Raw genomic sequence first — 12,394 nt, 5'->3', positions numbered from 1 at the left:
TCCTAATTCTTCATTCACAAAGTAGCCTAGTACTATCATATATAATATAATCTGAATACATATTCACATATATGAATATAAATTATTATCTGAAAACCATCACAATACTGCACATTTTAAAGATTTGATATTTTTAGGATACAGATAAGAATAAAATATTCACTTATTGAAACTATTTCTTAAAAACATATACAAAAGATCTAATTGCAAATGGACTACCAAAGTTCTTAGTAGTGTGTAAAGAATAGCATTCTGTGATTTTTCCGGTGTTTTAAAATCCTACACTTACTTCTCTTTCCATTCTTTGAGGTTTTTGTAGTAGGAACAAGCATACAATCCAGAACAAGTATCAGAACCACAAGGGTATGTTGCTCGGCTTAGTTTCCTGACTGAAGTTATTGCATTGTATCTGCCAGGATGCTTTAGCAAGTTTCAATCAATAATGTTAACCTGAAGCCAGCATTGACCTAACTGAACTTGAACTTGCTGTAACATTTTATTACAAAGATTGGAGGCTGTAATAATTCATTGTTTTAAAATAAAAAAAAGAACCTTTTAGATTTATATAAAAGCCATAATTTATGTAGTGATGTTAATTTCGAGGAAACGATGTGCTTTAATCTCTCATTCTGCTTGCCATTTTGTGACAGAAATGCTGAAGCCATCTGAAGGTTACAAACAATGTTCACTAATAACGAGCTCTTATGTCCTTGTAGGTTTCACTTTGATGGATATCCATAGTGTTTCCCCATGACATAATTCTACTGAGGAAAAACACATCTTGAAAATACAGTTTGTGCTTTCACCTTCAAATATAACCAGTATGATTTTTAAAATAAACTAAAAATGAGAAATAAGTACACATTTTTGTCATAGTCCTGTGATAATTTTTATTATAGGCACTGCTAGATTTAATTGCTAAAAACAAGCTTGCTATAGAAAGAAGAGTTGATATAGTGGAGTGCCTTCTATGGATTATATTATTATTTAAAATCCATCCATTTCTTCACAAAACAGGTATTACCTTTCTAATGAGACATATACAATACATGTTTTCCTCTGGAAAAAAAAGTTATTACTTTTAACAAAGCCTTATCATAAACAAGTCTCCATGTTTCAATGTCCATTTTGGTGGAGTGTTTATTTTGTTTTAATTTTTTTTAAGATTTAATTTATTTAATTTAGAGATGGGAGTGGGGGGAGAGAGAGGGAGGGACGCCTAACCAGCTGAGCCACCCAGGAGCCCCTTGGTAGAGTATTTATAGCTAACCACCAGTACCCTTTACCATTTTCTCACATTACCTGTTGGTTCATATTATAATCATTCAGGCAATGTGGAATGAAAATAACCAAAGACACACATGTAAGGTCTCTTTCAAATGCTTCACTATCCACATAAAAATAGGGTATCAAAGTATCACAGTCCTTTACATGAAAAATAATAGAAAACCGTATGTTGAGATGTTCATGCTTTGTATAAACTGGGTTTTCAAAGTATCACAGTCCTTTACATGAAAAATAATAGAAAACCATATGTTGAGATGTTCATGTTTTGTATAAACTGGGTTTTCAGGCAAGACTCCTGAGTTGTTAGCATTGGCTACACAAAGAAGCTTGGTGTTTGGGAACTTTAATTCCAATACTGTTCAACATGAAATGTTATCAATTGAATCCACAGGTGTTTTAATCGGAAGTTAATATTCAATTTTCGTTACACTTTGTTTCCATGGGCTTTCTCACAGATTTCAATATAAAAATGACCTCACTGGTTTACCTCTAACAGATGTCTATTTCAGTAAATTATGCATATTAGCTATCTTTCTCAATATATACACACTCTGAAATGACCTTACATAAAACTCAATACAAGGAGGATTAAATTTGGAAATTGTGTGTGAGATGATCACGGAAAGCCATTATTCGTTTAACAAGTTTGTGTCTATGTCCTGTGCAGTGCCATTTAGCCCTGGGATTCCATGAACAAAATACAGGCCTCGGCGAGACTTTGAGTACTCAGGCAGAAAACAGCTATTGTAACTCTCATATACAAATTTAGACTTTATCCGTGACACCATGTCAGCATAAATGATTTACTGAAAGTATACAATGAACTCAATAGAGATGTCTTGAGAATCTTCACATGAAAAACTTACACTCCTTATAGATACCAGTGTATGAATTTTGATATGCCCTTAACTATGCATTTATTTCTACATTGTAAAACAATCATCTCAATGTTAGTGAAAATAAGATACTAGATAATTCATAACTGTATAAAACTCTGAAATACGTAGGAAGCACCTTTAAACACATACGATGTAAACAAACCGGTAAAAGTTCCAGTTCACATTAAAAAAAAAAAAAAATGTGAGAATTGAAACTTCCCTTTTTTTTTCCCTCCCCAAGAATGTGCATCTCATTATGTAAAGGATTTTAATACTGATTTATAGGTGAACATACAGAGAAGTTATCAAGGACAGTCTTTCATTAGGTTTTTGAAAAGTAGTTTCTAAATATATGCATGTCACTTTAATGAAAAGAGCGATGATAGTAATTTCTAAATGACCTACAGATGCGTTTATATAGCACCTGCCTATCTCTATTGGACAAATTTTCCATTTAACTTCACATATATCAAATGGGGGAGTGTGGGCAATTGCAGATACAGTTATTTGATATTCATATGAAGAAATCCAGGGATTTCTTCAAAAAGAATGTTTTTGATAAGTGAAATTTGGGGACTATCTTGAATGGTAGGAGACATCCTCTCTGATTCCAAATTATAGTATCTGAAAAGTAGAACTGTGTGGAGACCCCACCTGCTTCAGCAAACCTGCATCTACCCCTGTACTGGAAAACATCTGTCTTTAAGACGGTGAGATGTAATTAGTGCAGGAGATCTGAGCTATTTCATATGCCTAATCTCATTGGGCATGCCCTATAATTTGCTGGAGGTCCAAGCAAAAGTTGTATGGGCTTCATTGTTTTTGAAAAGCATTCCCAAAGCTGATGCTACCTCAAATCCCAGTCAGAACTGTTGGTAATAAAAAAAAATTATACCTAAGGGCCTTTTTCCTGATAACTGAAATCCACTCTTTTTACCATCAGGGAAAAAAAAAAGTTACTTCCCTTTAAAACATGATACATATGTTCTCACTTCCTAAAGTCATGTGGTAGAAATGGCTAGCTAGTCTTCAAATATTTATAGGCAAGAGTTTTGGCAGAAGTAGCTTCCCAGACAGTGACTATAGTTCCTTGTGCCACTTACATCCAGTCTTGGCCTTATAACTAATGTGGGTTTTTAAAGAAGTGGTAGGTCTCCCACCCTCGATCTTTTCAAATCCTTTCTGCTGACTAGAAGCAGATTCCAAGACCCTGTGCAATGGTGTAGCTGCTAGCTGGAAGGAAGTTGGATCCTGGATGATGGAAAGCCACCCTCTGACATGCAACACTCATGTTGGACTCAGGTGATGGAGGAATAAGCTTCTATTCTGCAAAACTACTCTAATTGGGAGATTCTTCGCTCTACCTGCAAGTGGTATTCTCAGAATGTCAGGACCATCATTATGCTTGGCAATTATGGTTCCGAAAATCCATTCAATAACCATTCAGTACTTGCTACAGACCAGGAACTATGCCAGTCCCTTGGAATAAAAGATGGCTATGACACAAATTTTTTCTTAAGCCCAAACAAGAAAGAGATGGAAAAAAAAAAAAAAATGCAGAAGTATAAATGATATAGTGTGTCCTGGGAGGAGTGGAGGGTAGAACTGTAGGTGGCAGTATGAGCAAAGGCAATGAGTGAGAAATTGTAGCTCAGGATGTTGTACTGCAGATGGTCTTCTGTAGCTATTGGCTACTGTTGAAGCACGGGAATGGCTTGATATCTCTACAACAGTGAACGATGGTATCAAGAGAACAAGTCTAGACTTGGGAAGACCAGTTAGTGGTCAATACTCTTGTAATGCTCCATGGAAATGTAATTATGGCTTGCTGCAGTGCTGTGGTGATAGGTGTGATTAATTGGATTGGGAGAGAAGGTGAGACAGATTAAGCTTACTCTAAATGGTTGTACCAAAAGTTAAATATTCAAGGAGAGGCCAATTTAGAAGAAAATATGGTTAATTCAATTTTTATCATATTAAATTTCAACTGTCCATCAGCTATGGAAGTTGTGATGACCAACCAGCAGTTGAATACATGAATCCAAAGATCAAAAATAAGTCTGACCTGAAAAGCAAATCTGATTTATGGAAGTCAGCTTTTGTGATTTTGTTTAGTTTTACATTCACAGCTGTGTTCTGAATGTTGGTATTGGCAAAGACACTACCTTTTAGTATAATAGATGGATCATATATTTTTTTTCATTTTTAATCATATACATTTTATTATTTTAAATTAAAAAAATCTTTAAATATATATTTGAACATTATAATTTAACTGGTAATTACTTTAACATTCTTCCAAAAGAACTTTTGTAATTGATACTCTAATTTGGGTTAAATGAATCACTACTCAGTTTTAACTTTTGAAATGTTTTCCAAACAGGACTTTGCTCACTGATGTAAGCCTCAGTTGTTATCATTCTATAGCAAATGCTGTCTGTGTATGGTTTGGAGACAGTCTTAGCTATAGTGCGCATACAATTAATAGCATTTACTGTGTTGTGTACTGGAAGTATCTGTAAATTACTACCCAGGAATCTCTGCTGAATCCTGAACATCAGTTTCCATTCCCCAGGTCCATGGAGGGCAGCAGACAGAACCAAAAACCTCTTTTGGTGAATATTAATAAACTTCTCAATTTTGTCTAGAAATATTTCTTCAGCTGATATAAAACATTCTTTAGCATCCATCAATAAAAATGCAAGTCCTTAAGAGATGAGCTAATAATAATAGTGGTTGTCCATTTTATTTTTTCTTTTCTGTCATTTTCAACCATCTGTCTCTGGATCAACCCAGCTTCTAATGGTGCTTCTAATCAGCGGGTCCCTGGGGCCACATCGCCTCCCAAAATTCCAGAACGTTCCCCAAGTAGCCAGAAGCGATGGGTCATATATTTTAAAATGTATTTTATACTTGGTATTTTATTAGGTAAATAAAGTAGATGGGTCATTAGTATTTAAATTCCTAAGCTTTGTCAGAAATACATAAAGCTTTCTATGTTATGCTTACTAAGGGTTCTCTATGCTATCTTTAGTAATAATCTTTAATCTGCTTAATATATCAAAATCGATTGTATTCTAGAAATTGAGAGAAATTCTACTTGGTATTTTCAAAAACAAATTGTTCTGTGTTTATCTTTTTATGTATATATTTACTTTTTAAATGTAATTTTACATACAATATAACAATTACATTATTGTAGCCTTGGCTACAATGGCATCATTGGAAAACTGAGTTTAAATATTTTACTAGAGAGTTGCTGATATGATTCTCTAAATAGGCTTTGATGATCTTCCTGACAGAATATTATTTACACTTAAATATAGCAATTTAGTTTAATTTTAAAAGGAAATTTTTGTTTTCATAGACTTGGGATCACATTTTTTTGCCTCACTTTCAATATGCCAGGCACAATGGACAAATCTACGACTCCAATAAAGTATTGTTTTCTCAATTTGTTTACTGTCTATCAGTGGAGTTAAGAGAATATTAGTCTCCCTCTTTCCTCATCAAAAATCCATGACCACATTCGCCTGGAATAAAGAGAATCAGAGGGAGAATTGGTAGGTCTGATCTGAGAAAAGAGGGCTTTGTTGTCAGGATTATGTCTGGGTATCCTAGACCCTGCACTATCTCATTAGGAAGAATTCCATTCACTGACTCATAATTGGGCCAGAGACTTGTGCTCTAGAACACATCTTAGTGTATCTGATTTCCAAGAGGCTTAGCCCTTAATTCATTTACATTCCATGCACAGTGCCCCAACCCCTTGTCATCACTTTGCTTGTCCCACATCAGAGGACATTTTTGATAAAATTGCTCTGTCTAGCTTTAAAGATGCAACACAAAGCCATACTGAGAATGCTTTTCCATGGGCTTGTATTACTTTGAGAATCTCAACAAAGGGATAATAAGAATAGACAGAGATTAATCCATTTCTTTTAGAAATGCTGCCTTTTAGTCCCAGGGAAATATGTTCATTTGCATAGTTGAAATATAGCAGACTGAGTTCCTTAGCCCCTTCTACCCTTCTCAGTCAAGCCTAACACCCATGAATCACTGGCGAGTGTAATGAGGCTGTAAAAGAAGACATCCTGGTGGAGAGATTGTGCCAGATCCCTTAGGACTCTTAAGACAATGATTTATATTTGTTTGAATTTACACAACACTGTTGTCACATTATAAAGTGTTTCAGGAATGACCAACTGCTAACCTGCAGCTTGATTTTGCACAATTTCCCATCAAGTGCAACCCAGTATCTCCAAACTTCTTTCTTATTTGCATCTCCAATTTTTCGTTGAAATCAATGTTCAGTCAGTCATGCGCTAAAAGAGCCTATCAGTCTTAAGTTCTCCATTTCTGTAGTGCACATATATTATACTCTTAATTTACAATTAACAGTATTCAGTGAATATGTCTTCATAATGAGTATTTCTTGTGGATGTAACATATAAACAGCTTTTCTAAGATTGGTGCTCAATTTTTCCCAAATTTGTAATCAATTTTATTGGCTATGCAATTTCTTTCCTTTGGTCAATCACTCTTTAAATTGGCTAGCTTAAAGCATCACGGCAAATGATTTTCAGAAATCATTAGGCACATGAAAATGCATATTCAGCTCATGCAGTTTTAATTGACCCCACTCACACCTACCAATGGCACTCTTAGACAATCTGCCTACTTTGCTTCTCTTTATTTCATTAAACTCTTGAGTTTACAATCTATTTGTAAATATCTTTTTCATGGATCTGTGTTATATTATTATTATTTTTTTTTTTTTGGTGTCCTTGGGTGGGCTCAAATACATTAGTTCTTCATAAAGGATTGCTATGACGCCCTGCTGTTAATAAGACTGGCCATGGTTTAGCCAAGAAGTTCACCTCTAGAAAGCCAAACTCAGAATCACTTATAATGGTTCTCAACCGGGGATGAGTCTGTTCTTGAGGGGACATTTGGCCATGTTTGCAGATGGCTTTGATTGCTACAACTTGGGGAGGGGATGCTATTGGCATCCAGTGAGTAGAGGTCAGGGATTCTGCTACACATTCTACAATGGATAGGTCAGTCTTCCACAGCGAACAATAATCCATTTGAAAATGTCAATAGTGTTAAGATGAGATAGCCTCGCCTATAAAATGTCTTATAAAATACATTTGAATGAAAGAAAGGCTGGCTATAGAACCTACTGTGAGGTCAGAGAAATCTGACAGCTGGGTTTTGGAATTTCAGCAAATCATTTTTTCCCTGAGTTTGGCTGTGATTTCTATAATTTGCTGAGAGTGATGGAGAGTGTTGACAAACCATCTTTAAAATTAAGCCATTAATGACTATATCCCTCTTACTTTGAGGGTTTTTTTCCATATATGTTGAAAGATCTATGGAAAATAAATTAAAATATTTTAATTGAAAAAACTAGAATAACAAAATTCATATTTAAAATTACCTCAATGCAAATATAAGATCTTAAAAACACCTTTCCAATAACCTCATTAATCATAGAAAAACTTGTGCTAACTAATCCCTATACGTTCATGCTGGCAGAGAGTGGAAAGTCAACAATATCATTATTCCTCTGATTCAATTTATCTTTAAATCAATTTTTTTCGGCAAAGCCATTCACAAATTTTCCAACACTTCAGCTTAGTTTTGTATTTATAAATAATCATTTTCTGCTACTGCATCAAAGACCCCTTTCAGAGATTTCACAAAGTAGTAGGAATGGAGTATAGCAGTTGTAAAATGAAAACTAAATGCAAATGGAAAATTGAGTAGAACATTTAAGTCATGGCATCTGAACATTCCTAGTTGTACTGCTTTTGTCTGTGCCCCAGAGATTGTTATTGTGTCTTGCAAAAGAATACTGTATATATAATTCTCCTTCCCATACCTGTGACCTACTGAAAATCAAGAACATTTTGCAAAATACAAGCTTACATCTTTTCAAAATACAAATCTTATATTATTCCTCTACTTAAAATCTTTCATTGGCTTCCAAGTATCAAAACACCAGAGTCCTTCACAGGCCGGCAGATTCTGCATGGACTGGCTCCAGACTACATCTCCAACCTCTCTTCACTTTCTCCTGGAGCCAGATCTGTCTACCAGCCACCCTGATGTTTTTGCCATTGCTTGGAGGTGCCCTGCCCCATCCCATCATAGCTCTTCTTTCTATACTATTCCTTAGTCATTTTTTTCCTTTATGTTTTTTTTTTTTTTATACTAACACAAATCATTCCTCAAGGTTGATTGTAGAATTCAACTGTTTGTATAAGAACACATCCCCAAACACTGTAGTTAAATTATACTAACAGAAACTAGTCCAACTTGTGATAATCAGGAATATCTACCTACATAGAAAGCCAGAGGGACTTCTTTGTAGCAAAAGAACGAGTTGTCTCTGTCTCTGTCTCTCTCTCTCTCTATCTCTCTGTTAGGTATTCTGTATAAAAGGACATATATTTAAAACCCACACATGCACACAAAAACATGCACAAACATTTATTTTTGACACTAAAATAGACGATATTTTGATTTGATGTATTTTCACATATGAAAATTTCTCTAAAGTTTCATATATGAAACAAGAATTTTCCAAATAGTGGTTGATTTAGCAACTATAAGACAATTCATTATCTTATTATGTCATTCTGCTTAATGATAAAAACTTCTTTTCATTATATCATGGACTTGAATATAAATAAAGGTATATTTTAAAAGTCGACACATTGAATTCTATAAATCTGTTTTATTCCTGATTCATAATCTCTACTTAGAAAACTCATATTGAAGAGTAAAGAATAATATTTGCATTTACATTTAAAAAAGAAAAATAAGTACATTATAATTATGTATAATTGTAATTTTTCATAATACACTAATAATCTAACATTTATTGAAACTGAAAGTTAAACATGCTCACTTTTCTCCAAGTTAATATTTTTATTGTAAATTCAAATGGTCAAATTTTCATTATAAAACAAGGATAAGTGATTGCTTAATCCTTTACTAATTTCAAGCGCATTGATTTTGGAAATAGAACTTTAAAAAAATATTGAGTGGAAAGAAAAAATTAGCAAGCAAGACATCTAATGAATATGCTTTTATCATTGACATAGAAATCAAATTACATGGCAATACTATAACAAAAGACATTTTGAAATGAGTGCTACTTGGGAAAAAAGATCTAAGGAAAAAGAAACAAAAAAGTTCCTAAATAATGACTCACTATGATAAAATAACTCATTGAAAAAAATCTTTAATTCAAAAAAATCATATATAATTCATTAAACTGAAAAATAAAGCACAAAAACATTTCCCTGAAGCTTTAAAGCTATGAGTATTTATATGTGAAGCAAGGAGTAAGGGATAAATTTGGAGGGGCAAGAACAGAGATAAAAGGAAACATAAAAATTATAGAACCAATTGTCATTTTCATAAAGTTTCCTACACTGCAATTCAGAGCAGGGAAATTGCCTACTTCTGATTCTTTTCAGAAGTGTTCTAATAGAATGGAATCCTGCTGCGTGTTTCTTTGCAGTTATAAAAGCCACTGACTTCAAATTCCCTAAGGGTAGCCTGAGCTTTGGAATTCTTCTCTTCCGTGAGATATGCTTTTTCTCCTCAATTCTTTAAAGCATAAAAAATTAAACAAAAATATTCAAATATTATTATCCATAAAAAATGATAGACACAACAAATCATTTTATTAGATGATCCCTAAGAATAGATTAGAGGTTACTCTATAGAAAATAAGTGGAATACGTTTATAGTGTTGAGAGATAAATAAGCTTTCAGAAACTCAGGAAAAAAGAATCAGTATAGATTGGCTTGAAAACCTCCCACTTACGGGCTCATTAGTGTTAAATTAAAATTTCTTTAAGGCTTAGCATGACTCTAGGAAAGAGACATACCATGTTGTCTGCCCATTTGAGGAAGAAAAATTCAGCTGTATTAATAATCAGAAACACATGGATGCAGTGGGTCCAGAGAATATAACATCACTTGAAAAGCTAAGCTGGATTTGACATGGTCATTCAGTCACTTGAGACAGAAGGTGATTTTCTTTTTAAATCATAAAATTACAAATTTCAAAAAATCATGTAGGTGTTTTAGATGTTATAGAAACAAAACTGGTATTTTACCCTCCAACCATTGTGTACCGGTACATTACCTTCCAAGGGAAGAAACAAGAAAACAAAACAAGACAAAAAAAAACACTACTGAACTCTGAGATAAGCCAAAAATAAATCTAGTCAGTCCTGGCTCCCCAAATAAATGAAACTACGGGGGTCCTTTAAACCTGAATCTCTAATCAAAATCACCTTTATCTCTGACCCTACATTGTGATAACCATACAAGAAATTTGCCATTTTCCACCACTAACATATTAATGTACAATTGTTAACTTAGATAATCTTGCAGTTATTTTCCTGTGTTTTTATTTGGCAAGACAGTTCTACTTATATCAGACTCATGAATAAATAGAAAACAGGTGAGCTAGGTGAAGGGGATTAAGGGTATACTTACAGTGATGATAATGCATAAAATTATCAAATCACTATATTGTACACCTGAAACATATAATATTGTATGCTAATTGTACTGGAATTAAAATAAAAATAAAAGTAAATTTTTAAAAAGTAGACTGCTTTTGTTTCCTGTGCTTATCTTTCAGTATTACTTTCACAGGACAAAAGATGACAACACTCAATATGTATAGATTCTATAAAGTTGTTTTGGATGCATCAGAATAACATCATTAGAAGATGAAATATGGTGACTTCATTATTAACCTTTTAAGAACCATTCAAATTACACAAATAAATATGTGAGTGACATGTACTTTTATACTGAGGGATAAAATGTCATAATTTTCTGTCTGCCTTAGGTGTAAAAGTGTTTAAGGAAATAGTCAAATAATTACCATTTTATGTATTTTAGGATATACATATATACATATACGTGCATGTGTGTGTGTGTGTGTGTGCACAGACAAGGTCTTAAAAACCTTTACCTTAGAAGTACATTCCCATTTTCAGGACTGGATATATTTGCAAGCAGCTGAACAATTCCCGCATTCCCTCAGCCTATGCAGTAAACTTTACATATGTGGAAGCTTTTCCAGCCCTGTGTGATCCCTGGTTAAATTGAGCAGGTGGTTAAATATTCAAAGTCACTTGAGGGACAATACTTTATTCCTTTTACCAGCTTACACCCCTTCAACAATTGAAAGAAGCACCAGCTATTGCTTTAACTATAAATTATGCCTATTTTGAAGTGATATCACTTTGATGACCCTGTTTGACTGAACAGGGTATATGTTAATCTTAAAATATGAAATATTTCCTCCACTGTGGTAAGCAAATCGGCTGGTAGGAACGACTTTCTAAGTTCAATCAAAAATACTTTAACTCACCAAAGATGACTCTTTTACTCAGTTCAATCATGTTGAATTTAGAAATATTTTATTTGAGTAAGCATCTGGAATATGGTTCATCAAATAATCAATAGATTTAATGCACATATGTATCAAATGTTCACATACTCTTTTGAGAAAGGTACTGTGATAAACATGAAAAGGTAGAATCAGCCTATTAAATCAAATACTTGCTCAGCATATCTAAGCTTTACCTTTAAAATAATATTTTGAGAACATTTTTATCTTGTTCCTTGAAAATATTTCTCTTTGATCATAGCTATATGTAAAATACTGCCAACATTCTTTCCACGCTAACTCATGCTTCAAGTAAATACCCCTTGTTTTAAATTTATTCCTTGTTCCACAGGGGAATATCAACCCATATTTCAAGACTCAATTCAGAAGCCACCTCTTCTCTAAAGCGGGAGAACTGTCTACTCCTCTTTCCCCATTTTCCCTTGTTAAAAACCCCAACCATCTTGTCCCAGACAATACAGCGTTTGTCTCCATATTGAATACTATGTGGGGAGGCCAAGAGGTTTATTGGGAAGGTAACTAGGGAAAAGTACCTGGTGGGAAGATGCAAAAGGACTGGTGGAGGGGGGTTCGGAGGTGAACTAGGAATATCTCAAGGTACACAGGAAAATGGCAATCTTATCAAAATGAATGATAGAATAGTTATTTGATTTTGTGAATATTAGATTTATTTATTTATTTTTAAGATTTTTATTGATTTATTTGACAGAGAGAGACACAGCGAGAGAGGGAACACAAGCAGGGGGAGTGGGAGAGGGAGAAGCAGGCTTCCCGC

General features: G+C 33.9%; 1 protein-coding gene and 1 pseudogene across 2 annotated transcripts in view; both read right to left on the bottom strand.

Annotated features, from left to right (window-relative positions):
- CADM2 (cell adhesion molecule 2) overlaps nt 1–12,394 on the bottom strand; it is a 1,084,478-nt gene that overhangs the window by 684,131 nt on the left and 387,953 nt on the right. The gene's annotated exons all lie outside the window — the stretch shown is intronic.
- LOC118017339 lies at nt 4,490–5,139 on the bottom strand (annotated as a pseudogene).

This window comes from Mirounga leonina, unplaced genomic scaffold (assembly GCF_011800145.1).
Source record: "Mirounga leonina isolate KUSES-001 unplaced genomic scaffold, KU_Mleo_1.0 Mir_169, whole genome shotgun sequence".
NCBI lineage: Eukaryota > Metazoa > Chordata > Mammalia > Carnivora > Phocidae > Mirounga > Mirounga leonina.
The sequence above is the reverse complement of the archived record's forward strand: the minus strand, read 5'-3'. Positions and strand labels throughout refer to the sequence as shown.